The sequence below is a fragment of the Etheostoma spectabile genome, unplaced genomic scaffold (genome assembly GCF_008692095.1).
Source record: "Etheostoma spectabile isolate EspeVRDwgs_2016 unplaced genomic scaffold, UIUC_Espe_1.0 scaffold00570140, whole genome shotgun sequence".
Taxonomy (NCBI): Eukaryota; Metazoa; Chordata; class Actinopteri; order Perciformes; family Percidae; genus Etheostoma; species Etheostoma spectabile.
This window is the reverse complement of record NW_022605559.1, coordinates 8603-26176: the sequence shown is the minus strand read 5'-3', so window position 1 is coordinate 26176 and position 17574 is coordinate 8603. Positions and strand designations below refer to the sequence as shown.

General features: G+C 43.0%; 1 pseudogene; it reads left to right on the top strand.

The window, feature by feature from the left end:
• The first annotated feature begins 14725 nt into the window (after window positions 1-14725).
• On the top strand, window positions 14726-16013 carry LOC116685659 (uncharacterized protein K02A2.6-like; annotated as a pseudogene).
• Window positions 16014-17574: the final 1561 nt, after the last annotated feature.

Here is a 17574-nt window from a genome sequence, read left to right as displayed (position 1 = left end):
TGTATTTGGGAGGCCGGTAGACCACAGCACACAGCACCGTGTGAGAGGGTCCCAGCTCAAACAAACTGAGTTCAAAGCTGGTGAAGAGGGACAGCGATAACTGTTTACAATTAAAGTCATTCTTAAAAACAGTCGCAATTCCTCCTCCGCGGCCAGACGTCCGAGGAGAGTTAAAAAAGGAGCACTCATCAGGTAAAAGTTCAGTGAAGACACTAGACTCACCAACACTCAGCCAGGTCTCGGATATAAAGAGGAAATCCAGCTCCCGGGATATGAAGAAGTCCTTAAGAATAAATGATTTATTCGCAAGCGATCTGGCGTTTACCAGACCAAACCTGGCAAGAGCTGGCGGGTCAGGGCGACCAGCCGGCCAGGAGGCCCGACGCAGAGGCCGCAGGTTCCCCAGATTTACTCCGCGCCAACGGAGACGATGACTGCAGGGTCCGCGGGGCCGGGACACCACCACGGGGCCCACCACTGGCACCAACCACTCAGCAACAGGATCCAGCAAACGTCGAGCGGCACAAAGGCGAGGCCCGCTCCGCATCCACCCCGATCAGGACGTACCAATCTGGCCCTCAGCCTCACGAGACAGCCACCACGCTTACCCCGGCGGCGATGCCGCTTTCGCCGCGGGAGTGGCGCTGTAGCGCGGCAGAGGTATGTCGGGATGTCAGATAGGAAAGGGGGCAAAGTTTTCTGTCCATAATAATCAAAGTTGACAAGACTTTTGGCTGATATTCTCAGATCTAGCAGCGTTTGACGATCATACACCAGTAGAGCGTTGACAGTATGTGCCACAAATGTTACAAGCAATATAAACATGAACAACAGTCGGAGCTGCTGACGGCCTGCCTCACACACTGGCGCCATCATGCCAGCAATAACTCCAATTCAACGCTGGACTTTAAGCCTGGCTACAGTGCTTTCACCGTCCAGCAGCGCCAGGAATGTATAGGAGTACAGTGTAAATTACATGCTAAAGGTGTCTCAAACTCTCTAATTTATCCAGCCACCCTGAAAGTAACCCACGGAGGGAGAACGCTCACATTCACTACAGCCAAGAATGTGGACATGTTCTGTCGGGAGCTGGATAAAGATGATGAAGGGACATCCATGCGAGGTGCTTCCGCAGCTGTGGATTAGTGGAGTCTATAACACTGTGCAAGGTTGACTTGAGGGCACTGTGTGTAAGTTTGGGATCCAAGCTTTAAATGAACATTTAATTAGGCTGACTGTTCACTTTATAGTCTATATGTATTACTCTCACTAGGATGGTGTACTTTTTCAGTTGTGGACTTTATAATAAAAAACTAATAATTTATGAGAATGTCGGTAACAAACAGCAGAGGGCAGCAATACCCTATTAGCAACTAGTCTGCCTAATTCAGAGCAGAAGAATGTGTTTCCTTTGGTAGTGTTTTAATGCAAACACGTTATATTTCCTAATCTTAAATGGTCGTTACTGCTGGTCAGCCTTCAATGAGGAGAGAAGATCAGAATATAAGAACACACCTATCAGGGCATGAGGAGGAGGAGGAGGAAACAGCTTGGCTCTGAAAAATCTTCACAACGAGGCAGAGTGAATGAGCTGGTGATTTTTAAGATTTTTACTGTGAGAAAACCTTTTCCCACATTGATCACACCAGTACGGCTTCTCTCCAGTGTGAACACGCCGGTGTCTTTCAAGGTTACTACTATAAGAAAACCTTTTCCCACATTGATCACAGCTGTACGGCTTCTCTCCAGTGTGAATGCGCTGGTGTGTTTTTAGGTAACACTGTTGTGTGAAAGCTGCCCCACATTGATCACAGCTGTGTAAATTCTCTCCAGTGTGAACTCTCAGATGAACCTTTAAATATCCAGATGTTGTGAAGGATTTCTCACAGTGCTGACAGTGGTGACATTTGGGTCCCTTGCCTCTCCGTTTCTATAGCAACAGACAAACAGAGAGAGTTAGTGAAAAACCTTCTTTAGACCCTGGATTTTCTCTTACTTACAATTTTAACTCTTCATCAATAATTTATGACAAAATGAAGGAAAATATTGCTAATGTTTTAATGAAAGCAAATGCACTCTTCATGTTCTGAAATATTCTAAATCTTTCAGGCAAACTTTAATGAAACAACTGCAACGCTGTAATGAAACACAAAAGTGTGGCAGATGATGGTGGACCACCTGAATGAGTAAGCAGTCTACAAATATAATACGAGCACTTTAAAAGTTAGCAGAAGATAATGTTACTCAGGAAATTACTATTAAGATAAAATAAAAACACTTATCTACAATGCTAGAATGTGATGCATAGCCTACATACCTCCGACAAACTCTGTCTCTCTCTTGGACTCTGAAATCTAGAAACTATAATAATATATAATAATATATAATATATATAAAAACCATTGAAGTGTCCTCTCCCCTCACCCCGGAATGGCAGAAGTCTGTTCATTCTGTGAATGGGGGGGGACAAAAACCCCTCCCTCCTCGTCTTGACCTTTTAGACCAAGCACCTAAACACCATCCCTACTTGACTATTTCCTGCCATTAAACCTCTCACACATTACCACTCAATCATCATGGTACACTTTCACTTTAACATCCTGTATGGCACAACGCCCTCTTCTCTCCCTCAAACCTTTACCATAACCTCACGGGGGGGGGGGGGGGGTGACTTCTAGCAACCATAACCTTCTATGTATCAGTGGCCTCCCATTAAAACACTTCCTCAATTGACTGCACACAGCTTCTTTTGCATAGTGGCCAAATATAACTTTAACTGCTGATATTCTATAATCATGTCTACAACAAAAGAAACATCTCAACACAATATGCATTTATGATCATTAAATTAATAAATCAGAGCCTGTGTTGCCTAGTCTAAGTGTAGGACTAACTACCTGTTTTAAAACTGCATCAACAGCTTATAATGTCTCGTTTTTACTTTATTGGCCTACATGAAATAACAAATGAGTTGATATGTTTGATACATTACAATTTACCAACACATGAATTGATCATTGTGAATGATGTGGGATCTTCCAGCTGGTCACCGTACAATGCACCAGAATGCGGGAAATCACGTCTGCAAAATTCAAAAAGGAACCCCAAACCCCCCCCCTCCCAGCATAAACTGCCCCACCAAGAATATTTTTCACCAGCCGCCACTGTGATATATTAATATAAACAAAAACCCTTGAGGTGTCCTCGTCCTGTTGCACATGAGTGTACAGTAGTCTCCGCTATACAGTTACTGGTCCAGTGAACTAAGACTATAAATAAGGAGGATTGGACATTAAAGAATTGTAGAATCATCCCAAATTATAGTCCTGGTTTATTGGAAAGAAAACACTGTGTGCTAAGAATGGCAAATACAATGCACATGGAAAAGGGATATACTGTTATTCTCATGAATACAAAAAGAAATAAATGATGTAAAGAGATGTGCTGGTCTCTGGCCAGCCTGCTGCTGTTAGAACCATTATAGAAACACGTGTAGAGGAAGTTATACATTATTCTCTCATCACTGACTCATTTAGCACAGTATCAGCCTTTTCTAATGATCTCAACAACTGTAATACTCTATTCACCAGACTTCTACCAACATATGACGGCAGTTTATTAGTCTTCATAGATGCAACGTAACAGCACCGATGACTGTCACATGGATATTATTTAAATAATGCTCACAATGTTAAAATAATATCAGGACTTTACTGAACAGCAGAATGCTACAGTTGTATATGATATATTGCTAATAATAATAATAATAAATACTAGAACTGCACGCAGTTTCAACGGGGTCCAAGCCTCCCCGCGCCAGTCGTCCCCAGCGAACCGGGGAAATGTCCTATGTTGATCAGAGCGCCCCCTAAGGGCCCTTCTTTACCAAATTCGGTAGTGAGCCTCCGGGCGGTGGGCGAATCAATCACAACTGGTTTGGTTTCGATAGCATTTACTGTGGCAGAGATATTGCAATTGCAAATTCCACATTTAAATGCATTGACTTTGTCCACAAAACCAACAAACGTTAATTATAGCACCCCCTAATGGCCAATCGTTACCAAATTTGGTAGGAAGCCTCCGTGTGGCATTCCAAACGATTGACCCAAGTTTGGTGTCGATACCACATATTTTGGCCGAGATATGGCAAAGTCCGTTCGTGAAAAACACACTTTTTTGTATTTGTAGCGCCCCCTAGTGGCCAACGCCTATAACATTTCGAGGGAAATGTTCTATGTTGATTAGAGCGGCCCCTAAGGGCACGTCTACCAAATTTGGCAGTGAGCCTCCAGGCAGTGGGCGAAACAATCATTACTGGTGTGGTTTTTATAGCATTTACTGTGGCATAGATATTGCAATAGCAAATTTCCCATTTAAATGCATTGACTTTGTCCACAAAACCAAAAAACGTCGATTATAGCGCCCCCTAGTGGCCCATCGTTACCAAATTATGTATGAAGCTTCCGTGCGGCACGCCAAACAATCACCCCAAGTTTGGTGTTGATACCACGTATTTTGGCCGAGATATGGCAAAGTACGTTCATGAAAAACAAACTTTTTTGTATTTGTAGCGCCCCCTAGTGGCCAATGTTCGTCAGATTTGTTACAGAGCCTCAAGGGGTCATAGCAAGTAATGTTGTGAAGTTTTGCTTTGATAGCATTTATTTTGGCCGAGATATGGCAACGGCAATGTTTTCATAGCTAGCTACAAAACTTTGCTTGCGCGTAACACAAGCAATTCTTATTCTATAAATAATCTTTATACGACTTTGTGTCAGGTTGGTCTGGAGATCATATGTGCCAAGTTTCGTGCAGATCCATTGCACGGTCTCGGAGGAGTTCGAAAAAGTTGGTTTATGATAAATCGCGATTTTTCACGCATAAAAGTCTAGGCGGAAATGGGCGTGGCCTATATCACGAGATTCAGTAGGATCCAGGGAACGCGTGGATGTAAGGTTTTTAAATTTCCGATGTACGGTTTGGGAGTTATAGAGCCAAACGTGTTTTTTCTCTGCTATAGCGCCACCTAGTGGTAGAAGTGGATGAATTATTTTTGCTGAGGTCTTTGCGGACTTTCGGACCAGTCCTGAAAATGGCGCGTCGCCACCATGTACGGTTTAGGCTGCAGCACCAGGTTTATGCGGAGAAGAATAATAAGAAGAAGAAGAAGAAGAAGGAAAAACCTAGCGAAAACAATAGGGTTCCACAGCCCTGCTGTGTGAACCGCGTATCGCCTTGCGATACCGCGGTGCACGCATCCTCGGGCTTGGACCCCTAATAATAACAATAAGAAGGTAAAAGCACTGCTGAGTGAACAAAGGCTGTTAGCCTGGTCAGGAGCAGGCTAGCTGTTAGCCTTGTTTATACATCCAGAAACCCTGGAAAACCCCGGCCTAATCCACTATCTAGGTCTTGTGAACAGGCCTCTTAGTTTAGACTGGTTGTTGTGTCCTGAACACTGACCTGAACATGGCTGGTACCAGAAGCCGGGCCTGCTGCTGGTCCTCTGGGGACCTGGTTGGGCCACTGCTCCGGGTCCTGGTCCTCCTCCATTCCTCTATTGTACTGGATTCCAGCAGATCTCCACTGTGGCAGCTGGACTAACTCTGGATTCTGTTGAGTACAAATCAAAGCAGGCAGAGGTATTCAGATGCTTTCCCTACATCCACAGGGTCTGATACTGGGCTTGGTGTTGGTGTCCACCTAGTCCTGGTCTTCCTGGAGGGGGGTGGGGGGGGGCCAAACCAACTCAACCAGTTCTACAATAGCTTTGATTGCCCTGCTTCTGCTGCAATGGCCTGCCCAACCCCCATCACCCCTCAAACACACACATACTTCAATCTGTTCATGGTAGTGAGTTTATCAACAGACATAACTTAAGACATATGCAGAGACAGGCTATTTCCCAATTCTTCCCACCACTAGTAAAATGCATTCATCTGGCACCAGAACTACCCAAACACAAGCACTGACTTGAGTTATGTATGCAGTAAGTGCTACCTGTTGGGGCAGTTTTGCTGACCTCTGAAGTCCAGGATTTCCTCCATAAAGAAATGTTTAAAAGGGATATTCTCCATTACTGGTTGAACAATGCTGAAATGTTTTCTAAGTTATTCTTATTAGCTTAACTTTAGCATTTACTTGACTGTTGAATTCAGTAAGTGCTACTTGTTGGGGCAGTTGAACATGACAATGCTACAGACTGTAACTTAAGATGTCATTCTAATCACATTCAGATCACCTCAAATGGAGACACTGATGATTATTGGGTTCATAAGTGCTTCTCTTTGGGGTTGTCTTGGTAGTGAGTTCATCATCAGACACATCTCTGAACATATGCAGAAACAGTCTGTTTCACAATTCTTCCCAACACTAGTAAAGTGAATTCATCTGGCAGAAAAACTACCCAAACACTGACTTGAGTTGTTTATGCAAGTGCTACTTGTTGGGGTAGTTTTGCCGACCTCTGAAGTCCAGGATTTCCTCCATGAAGAAATGGTTAAAGAGGATATTCTCCATTACTGGTTGAACAATGCTGAAATGTTTTCTAAGTCATTCTCATAACCCTAACTTTAGCATTGACTTGACTGTTGAATTCAGTAAGTGCTACTTGTTGGGGTAGTTGAACATGACAATGCTACAGACTAACTGAAGATGGATGTCATTGTAATCACATTCAGATCATCTCAAATGGAGACACTGATGATTATTGTGTTCATAAGTGCTTCTCTTTGGGGTTGTCTTGGTTGTGAGTTCATTATCAGACACTTACAAATGTTGAGGCAGTACATTTCAGCAGTTGTCCACCGCTGGCTAAATAAATAAAAGAATGGGGGTTTTGGAATAGATATTCATCACTAACTGGTACTTTCTATTGCTGAATGAGCTCTATCTGGAGGAAAAAGGAGTTGCCCCAAAGAAGGTTATTGGACTCTAATTGACCACTCATAGACTGTTAATGGCATACATTGGGATGATGGTTGTCTTTTCATGAAGCCATTCATTACTTACAATAGTCAAGACCACTGAAAGTTGATCAAAAAGAAGGTGGAGTTGAGTGGAAATGGCTGCATTCAGTATTTAAGATGGTAAATCTGTGTAAGGAACCACATCCACTGCTTCTATATCACAACACAGAAGATGTCAGAAGAAACATCGGGACTATGGAGAAGATCATGAGCAAAGAAGGTTGCTTACTGTAAGACTTTGACATTGGTCTAACTCAAGCATTGGCATTGGATTGATTTTAGTTAGTGCTAATCTATGGGGTTGTTTTTCTGACAACTGAATCTCATTATTTTTTCTAAAAACAAAGTAACAGCTATTCTAAGTTGTGACACTAGTTGGAGCCCCACTAACATAGAACGTTCAGTGAACGTTCAGGGAACGATAGGGAACGTTAGTTTTTGGTTCTCTAAAGCAGTGGTTCCCAAACTTTTTCAGCTCAAGACCCAAAAGAGAAATTTGATGTCTCCCCTGGACCCAAATTTACAAACATACACCATGAATCATTGTAACATCTACATTTTTAAACAGTGGACCAAAGACGGAACAAACCATGAATTTAAATGTCTATGAAGTATATTTAGTCCATAATAACAGTAAACAAAAACAGAAAAGGTCACTATTCTCCTTTCTGTGTCTCACCCCTTTGTCTTTCTCATTTTCTCATCCCCTCCCATCATCCCTCAGTACCAACACCAACAATAATGCTGAATTTAATGATATGTATGTGGCTGGTTGAAGATATCAACCAGCTGATCTATTCTAGGTTTGGTTTTGGAAAGTGCCATTCTGAGGTCATTCTGAGCATTTAGTCTGTTCTGTATTTGTTTTTCAGGTATGCTAGAGTCGAAAAGCCAGATTCACACAAGTATGTTGTGCCAAATTGAATCAACACCTCTAATTCTTTTTTAGCTAAGCAGGAGAACTCCACCTGCTGGAGATGAGAAATCCAAAACTGTGCCAGGGGGGTGGTCTCAAATAGCATCTTACTGGCACTGCTTACCTGCAGTGTGACCAGTGCCTCTAACTCTGTCTGACTTAGGCCAAGCTCTAGTGATGGCACAGCTTGGAAAGGATACTCACCCACTGAAGGTTTGGAGATCCCTGAGAGTCAGGGAAGTACCGCTTAAAGTTCTCCTGTAGAACAGACATGTGCTCAACGATGTTCTGTTTCACAGAGTCACTCAGGGGAAACACCTGTGTTCTCTAGGTACGCAGACAAGACAGGAAACATTGCCAGTCCTCCTCTATCCAGCTGGGACTGCCACAGTCCCAGGCGTGCAATGAATCCTTGAATTGCATCTTCCAGCTCCAATATGCTGTTGTCCTTCCCTTGAAGGCTTGTGTTCAGTGTGTTGACCTTGGTGAAAATGTCCACAAGGTAGGCAAATTTTGCCAGCCACTGCTTGTCCTGAAAATGCTTGGCAAGATTTGGGTCTTCATTCTTGAGATAGGCCAGGACCTCTTCTCTCAGTTCCCACACTCTCTGCAAAACTCTTCCTTTGGAAAGCCACCTCACCTCACAGTGAAAGAGCAGGTGCTCTTGCTCTGCCCCCATTTCCCTGCATAACTCTGTGAAGAGCCTTGATTGTAGTGGTCGCTTTTTTATTAGATTCACTACTCTCACAACCATATCAAAAACTTCTCCAAGGTCAGGCTGAAATGCTTTGCTGGCCAAAGCTTCTTTGTGGATGATACAATGGGTCACCTTCACAGTTGGTATCACACTACGAACATGGGCCACAAAACCAGACCTGCACCCAGTCATGCTTTTGGCACCATCAGTACAAATTTCAATACAGTTCATCCATTCCAATTTGAGGGCTTTCAAATTTTTGTCCACCACTCTGAAAATATCTTCTCCTCTTGTTGTTGTGTGTAGGTGGTCACAAAACAAGAACTCCTCCTTGATATCTTTACCACTGATGTATCTGACAAAGACCATTAACTGGGGAATCCCAGCCACATCAACAGACTCATCTAGCTGCAGTTAAAACATTTTATGTTCCAATATTTCCTCTGTAACTAACTTTTGAATGTCCTCTGCCATGTCTTTTATTCTGGCTGCAACAGTGTTATTTGACAGTGGGATCGACTTGATTTTGTTTGCTGCTTCCTCACCCAAGACAGAGAGACACACATCTTTCAAACATGGTTTTATCAGCTGCTCTCCAATAGAATGGGGCTTCTTTGCCTTGGCAATGTGGAAGCTGACTTGGTATGATGCCTTCAGCGCTGCTCGGTTCCCTTTGAATGCCTGATAGATAACAGGGAGAATCATTAAAAATTACCACTCTCATTTGTTACATTAGTCTCACACGCTGCATTTTGCCGGGATTTACACGCTCGAGTAATACAAACACAACACCCACGTTACTGACTCTTCCATCGTCAAAAACGGGACGTTCTAAAACGCTTAACGTGAAAAAGCTTAACGAGGTTTAATGTACCTAAACAACGATCAATCATCACCATATTTCTCTCATGATTGGTCGACACGCTTAATGTCAGCTACCGTCCAGAATAATAGGACTTTGGGTCCGATTTTTTAACAGTTTTCACTGGTTTTGAGGAGCAATATGTGAGAGAAATATGATGAGAATTGATCGTTGTTTAGGTACATTAAACCACGTTTTCCTCGCCATAGACACAAATGAAGAAGAAAACGTTAACGTGAGATAACTTCTACAATCGTTGGATTTCAGTTTAGTTGTTTTGACAGGTTTAAGTGTTCATGACAAGATATGGCCATGGTAAGCATGGTGATGATTGATCGTTGTTTAGGTACATTAAACCACGTTAAGCTTTTTCACGTTAAGCGTTTTAGAACGTCCCTCAAAAAAAATGTCAAATACGCACTTTGCTGCCTAACCCACATTAGTAACAAGCCTGCCAGACAGACAATTGCGGCTAACAACGACATGTTAGCTAGTGTTGGGATTAAATATATTCATATCATGTGTGCTCATGAACATCATTATAATCATGTAGTGCATTATATTAATCATGTGTGTTAAATTCATTATATTTTGAGCTAAAGAGCAAAAGCATTACACATAGTCTGCTTGGTTTTAGTATGATAGTTCATAAAGTTTACTGTGACCTTTTAATAAGTTGTTTTGGTACAATGTGTCCAACCATAGCTCTGCCAAAGTGAGTTTAATTCTGAAAGCAGGGCCAAGGGTGGTTAGGGACACGTCCTGTGTATGGGTGAAGGTCCTCTCCAGTAGAAGTCTGAGACCTGTTATCTATTTTGCAGGCCAAGCTCTGCTGGCACTAACCTTCTGAAGACAAAACACAGCGCACAAACATGTCACGTGGTAGCAATGAACTGCCCTGTGCACATAAGATCATGCAGAAAGGGAAAAGAGTGAGACAAACTTAGGGAGAGCTATGGATGCATAATTCTCTTTAACCTTGTCTCTGGAATATTCCATGGTATTAAACGTTCTTTCATCCAACCTACGGACTTGAACCCTTCTTCCTGAAAGAATCTAGAAGGGCAGGATGTCGCCCCAACATTTTGGCGAGCCAGCCAGGAGGAAGAGGTTCTATTGGACAAACAACCAGAACGGACACTCTAATCATTCACCAAGGGTGGCCACCTAAAAGGTAAGCAGAACCTGTTTATATCAAATCTGCTATATTGGAGAAAACTAAATTGAATGGGTGAGGTCCTTGGTTCTGGTTGACAATTTAGAAAAGGTATTTTGATTAATCTTGACATCAAGACATAGAGGTTGGATTCTAGGAACGTACCATATTGTGACTAATTTTGTTGTGATAATATAAAGAAAGTCAGACTCAAGGGGTAGCACTTTAAAGAAAAAGTGTGAAGGTGTAATGTTGAAGTAGACATGAAAAGCAGCACTATATTGGCTTAATTAGTGTGAAGAAGAGTCAGAGACGAAAAGTAGCGTCTCTAAAAATAGAGTCGTGAAAGGTAGTGACACTGAGGTGATCATGAAGGATAGCACTAACATTGACTATTTAGTGTGAAAGGTAGTCTCAAGTTTAAAATAATTCTCTGTAAAAACTAAATAATAAATAAATAATAATAATAATAATAATAATAATAATAATAATAATCATAAATTTGGAGTAATGGAGGCCCAAAGGGATCATATAATTACCGGTGTAGGCTGCGGGCCCTATAAACTGTGGAAAAAACAAATTGAATTAATAATGCGCGGAATGGTAGATAAGACAGCTGAAAAGGACCAGGAAAAGGTTAAAAAAGAAACAAAGACAGTGTTGTGGCCTCTCGTTCAGGATAACGCAGAGGACACCACAACTACATTATTGGCATATTTGTGGAAAGTCAGAAATAGATATAGACAGGAGTTAGAAGAATGTAAGAAACAATTGGCTGACTCAAAGGCTTTGATACCACGATCCAAACTCAAGAAAAAGGTAAAAGAATTAGAGGCCTAAGGTCTGAAAATTCATGAATTAGCATTAATGGGGCAAAGCGTGAGTCATCTCATGTCAGACAAAAAAAAAAAAAAAAACTAAGGAGTCCAGGGAGCCAAAGGTCCTACATTTCAGAACAAGACAGAATCAGAACCCAGACATGACAATCATATGTTGCTACATCCGACACTCAGACTGACGAACCAAAGGCCCCCCAGACCCCCGGACTTTACCCAATAATAGATGTGACAAGCGGCACAGTTACTTTCTTCCTTGACTCAAGACACCAGACCAGACAGACAGAGCGAAGCGCGCCCCCGATCCCCTCCCCTCTCTGCTCCTCTCCTTCTGTAGAACAGGAACGCGCACTCTCAGAGCAGCAAATGGAAAGTTATGAGAATGCTCCATTCAGTTAGAGAATGAGGCTTGAACAGCTGGAGGAATACAAGAAACAGAGTAGTTCAGGCCACAAGCAGAGAGCAGATCACTCTGGAGGAAAGGTACGAGAAAGAATTAAGAGATAGGAAAAAGGAGAGAAAGGGAAATAGATCAAAGAGACAGGAGAAGCAAAAGGTAAGACAGGTATGGGTCGCTGCAGAGATTTAGATGATTGGAGAGATAGCAGTGAATCGGAGGGAGAAACTGATAGCAATAGAAAAGGAAGTAGAGATGTGTGAGACTCAGGAAGTGGAGATTAGAAAGAAAAAGGAGGAGAATTGGATGGCAAGGAAGATGAAATAAGGTACAAAGAGTTACTGCCCCCTGTAGATGCAGCTACTAAAGATGGCTTAAACACACAACATTACTACACTCGCTCACACATACGTGGAAACTCTTAACATTATCAAGCTCCGTTAATACAGGAAAAAATCCAGAGCAAAAGGGCAATACATCTGTGTGGTTCAGGAAGGCGGTGTTTGCGGGGCTGCCATCAGAGGTGTGTGTAAAATTGGAAGAAAATCCAAATTTAGATGATGATTGTGAAGATGCGGTGTGGCGGAAACATGTTAGACATCATTTAGATATTGCTAAACGTAAAGCTGACAAAAAGGGGAGTGAAACCACAGAGCTGCAGACACAGATTTTGAAACTACAGTTAGCAGAAGCAAATGCTAAACTTAATAAAAAGGATTCTCAGAAACAAATGTCTGTAACAATGCCTGCTGATTCTAACCCATATCCTCCACCCTCTCCAGTCAACCCCTCCCCTTTCCCTTGTGATCCTATTCCCCAGATCCCTCCTCCCTTCCCTGCTCCTCAGCAAGCCTATCCTCCTGCTTTCCCATCTCCCCAGGGATATTTTTCCCATCCAGAGGTCAGTTCAGGGGTACATACAGGGGGGGCTGCAACTCGTTTCAACAGACCCCAACCACTTCGACAGAGTGGAGGCTTCTTGTGTGGTGCCATGGACCACTGGAAAGTTGCCTGCCCACATGCTCAACCAAGGCAGAGAGGGCAAGGCAGAGGACAACAAGGGGGACACCAGGCCCCAAACCCCACCCTTGCTCCCAGCTACGGACACCCAGGCCAGTATCCCCTGACACAGGAAGGTGACCAGGCTCCAGGATGGTACGAGGGTATGTACTGAGGGGGCCCAGGGGAAGCTACGGAGAGGGCTTTGGCAGAGCCTCTCCTTGCAGTGGAAGTAGGTGGGAAAGACTATCCATTTTTAGTGGATTCAGGAGCTACCTACTCCACTTTGAATGACACAAATAATGCACCTCTATCAGAACGATTTGTGACTGTTGTAGGCTTCTCTGGGAAAAGACAGAAACTGCCTGTTTCACTTCCTCTTCTGTTCCCTGAGACACCCACTGACACTGGCATCCTGTCCGCCTACCTACAATGGAAACCCTGGATTTGCAACCTCCGTCCGTATGTACCACCTGCTGACCCTCCACACCTCACCCTCCATTATGACAGAGAAAATGACCTTCTCTATTATAATGAGTTTTCCGATAACCTATTTGGTAAACAGTGGGATTTAAAATCCACTAGCATCTATGCAGGTCCCCAAGGTGTAGCTGCTGAGGTAGAACTCACCCCTGAAAAAATGTCCTGGTACAAAATGTCAGGTGAATCTGTTCCCCACATTACTCAGGCAATAAACCCCAAACATCAAGCTAAGGAATTAGGCCCAATGATAAAATCTGCAGTAGTTTCTAAAGATTTTAGACGCACTCAGATTGACCTTGTTTTCTACTCACCCAGTACTGACACATACTGCATCCACACGTTCCCGCCATATGTGCATGATACTGCTTTTTTGGAGAATTGTCTCATTTCCAGGTCACATGGTAGAGAAATGACTGATCACCCTGACGCGGCTGCCCTGGTGACCTCACTTCCTGAATCCATGTGGAGTACTGGCTCCACAGATGTAGGGTTGGTGCATTGTAAACCCCTCACATTTGAAATGAAAACTTCGCTACCGATCAGACAGTCTCAGTACCCCATTAAACCGGTGGCTTTTAAAGGTATTTCTCACACAATACAAGGCCTATGGTGCACGACTTAAGAAAATACATGCTAATCTGGCAACACCAACATGTCCCGTTCTAAATCCCTATGTGGCCTTTACAAATTTGTTGCCTACACAAAAATGGTTCACATGCATTGATCTGGCTAATGCTTTTTCTGTCTCCCGTTAGACCCAGAGCGTCGCGAACGGTAAACATCTGCACTGACTCAGCATATGTGGTAGGGGCTTGTCACTTAAACCTCCAGCAATGGGTAAGAACAGGGTTTGTAACTGCATCAGGAGAGCCAATTAGACATGAACAGGAAATTAAACTGTTAGTGCATCGCTTACAGGAACCTGCAGGAGTGGCAGTGATTGAATGTAGGGGGCATGACAGTGGGAAGTCAGAAAAGGCAGAAGGAAATAGAATGGCAGATGAAGCAGCTAAAAGGAGTGCAGGATACGACAACCGTGCATGCAGACAACTAGTGTGCAGACCAGAGGATGAAACACAAAACACACCCTAAAAGAACTACATTTGAAAGCTATCCCAGAAGAGGAAACATAGTGTAAAAACAGAGGAGCTAGAGAGGTGGACGGAATCTGGCGCGGACCTGACGGGAGAGTACTGTTACCTCTTAGCATTACCAGACAGACTTTGACTGAAACACATAGATTAGGACATGTGGGATCAAACCAGCTGGACAGAGCGCTATGTCACTGATGGTATCCACACATGAAAGACATGACAAAAACTGGGTAAGAGAATGACAGACATGCTTGCAATACAACCCAAAACCAACAGTGAAACCAGAAATGGGAGCATTCCCACTGACGTGCGACACAATGAGGGAGGTAATCATTGACTTTACTGATATGGGGACAGTTAGCAGAGGGTGCCAATACCGATTGGTGACAGTCAATTTTTTTAGGATGGCCTGAAGCCTGGCCAGCAAAAAGGGAAGACAGCAACCCAGTGGTAAAATGTCTAATGAACCATTACATCCCCACTCATGGTTTTCCTTCTAGGATAAGGTCTGACAACAGCTCCCACTTCAAGGATTCAGACCTACAAACTGTAGAACAAATGCTGGGGCTCCAGCATAAGTTTGGTACAGTGTACCATCCACAATCACAGGGAAAAGTGGAGAGAATGAACCTAAACATAAAGCAGAAACTGAGCAAAATCTGCAGTGTGACTGGGATGCATTGGGTTGATGCTTTGCCTATTGCTCTAATGACAATTTGTTTTTCTGTGAACAGGTCCACTTGACCCCATTTGAGCTGGAAAAAGGCAGAAAATTTCCTGGTCTAGCGGCTACTGGGCCAGCAGAAAGTAAAGTAAAAAGATTGCCCAAAGCCTATTTTATGATTTACAAGTATTTGTGTCCAGGTTCTCCAAACAGAAAGGTGAGAGATCCACAGCCCACACGGTCCCCCAGGCTGCCTGGGTCAGCCTCAGAGAGATAAAAAGGAAGTGGACCAACCCAGGTGGACCGGTCCATTCGAGGTGACTGAACGCACCAGCCATGCAGTGAAACTACGCAGAAAGGGGGAAACATGGAATCATTGGAGTCAGTGCACGCCAGCGGAGGAGCCAGGACGGACACTGAGGGAAGTGCAAGCCGCACTGGAAGGAGGCGCACGCATCCCTTCGGACGAAGAGAAGAGCGGAAAAGAGCAAAGGGACCAGCAAAGGGGCAGAATAATCCCCTCCCAAGCTCCAACTCCAGGTGATTAGTCCAATCCCTGGTTGAAGAAAGAAGTGGACACAAGGTTGACGAAGAGTGAAGGTTGAAAACGCCCAGGTTAGAGGTTCTGAATCTGGTATAAAGGTATCCCAGTCAACAGTCAAGATGAAATTCCATTCCCAAATGAAGCGTTTTGCATTGTTATTTGTAATATCTGTTGTAATTGTGACTGTGATTCTGATTTTGTGTAGAGAATTTCCGGGATCTGTTCAGTAGGTGGTTAGTTAATGATGATCTTTTAAAAAAGATCAAAAGGGGGAGTGGAAACCTTCTTAATGTATCCTGGGATGCTCTATGATTGAATTCCGGGACGCTTGTCATTTTGTTCTGATCACTGAATAGGTATCCAATGAAGGTGGTCCCGGTGGGACCAAAAGGGGGATTGTTGGGATTAAATATATTCATATCATGTGTGCTCATGAACATCATTATAATCATGTAGTGCATTATATTAATCATGTGTGTTAAATTCATTATATTTTGAGCTAAAGAGCAAAAGCATTACACATAGTCTGCTTGGTTTTAGTATGATAGTTCATAAAGTTTACTGTGACCTTTTAATAAGTTGTTTTGGTACAATGTGTCCAACCATAGCTCTGCCAAAGTGAGTTTAATTCTGAAAAGCAGGGCCAAGGGTGGTTAGGGACACGTCCTGTGTATGGGTGAAGGTCCTCTCCAGTAGAAGTCTGAGACCTGTTATCTATTTTGCAGGCCAAGCTCTGCTTGGCACTAACCTTCTGAAGACAAAACACAGCGCACAAACATGTCACGTGGTAGCAAATGAACTGCCCCTGTGCACATAAGATCATGCAGAAAGGGAAAAGAGTGAGACAAACTTAGGGAGAGCTATGGATGCATAATTCTCTTTAACCTTGTCTCTGGAATATTCCATGGTATTAAACGTTCTTTCATCCAACCTACGGACTTGAACCCTTCTTCCTGAAAGAATCTAGAAGGGCAGGATGTCGCCCCAACACTAGCTAGCTAGCAACGCCGTCACAAATTAACTGACACACAAAAACATCTAAAATGCTAATGTACACCAACAGAAAAAATGTATTGACTTACTTTTCCGCTGTCAAAACACTGTTTCTTGAGGGATTCTTCTTTGTAAAGGAAAAATTCTTTGGACTTTCCCCGATGCTGTGAATGTTTTGTTTGAAGATGTCTGTCCAGTTTATTCATTTTAAAACTCTCATTACTGAGTACTTCCCCACATAATACACACTGAGGCCTCTCTTCTCCATTCCGAATAGTTTTGGTAAAGCCTAAGTTTGGGAAACATTGCTCTAAAGGATAGTTCAAACCAAACCAAAAACTAACGTTTAACCAATGCAATTTTACACTCAGTCATTTTCATGTAGCTTCTGTCTGGGCATTAAAATTCCAAATAGTGATACGTTTGACTCAATGGGTATTCATCTCTATTCAGAATTGTAATGTGTAGACATTCCAATGCTAAGAATGAGCATTGTGTGACTGATTGCGCCTCTATAAAGTTTTACGTTTGACTCAATGGATATTCATATCTATTCAAAATAGTAATGTGTAGACATTCCAATGCTGTGTACGAGCATTGTGTGACCATGATTGCTCCTCTATAAAGTGATACGTTTGACAATGGTTATTCATACCTATTCAGTTCAGACAATGCCGGGAACACACTGCATTGTGGGATACGTATGTGCCGGAGAGAGCAACACTCCATTCATGAGTTTTTCAGTTTGAAATTACATTCTAAAAGGCTGATTGGCCAGGTTACCTGACGTCAAGATGTGTGAAGTAACATGGACGTTCCTGATTGGCTGGAAGAAAGGGATAAATGCAGAAGAGCCTAGTACAGCGTTTACTGTCTTGGAAAAACAACGGCAACACTTCTCACAAAAAGTAAGTGATAAAGTTACATAATGTTGTGGTTGTAACACTTTGTTATAGTCTGGCAAC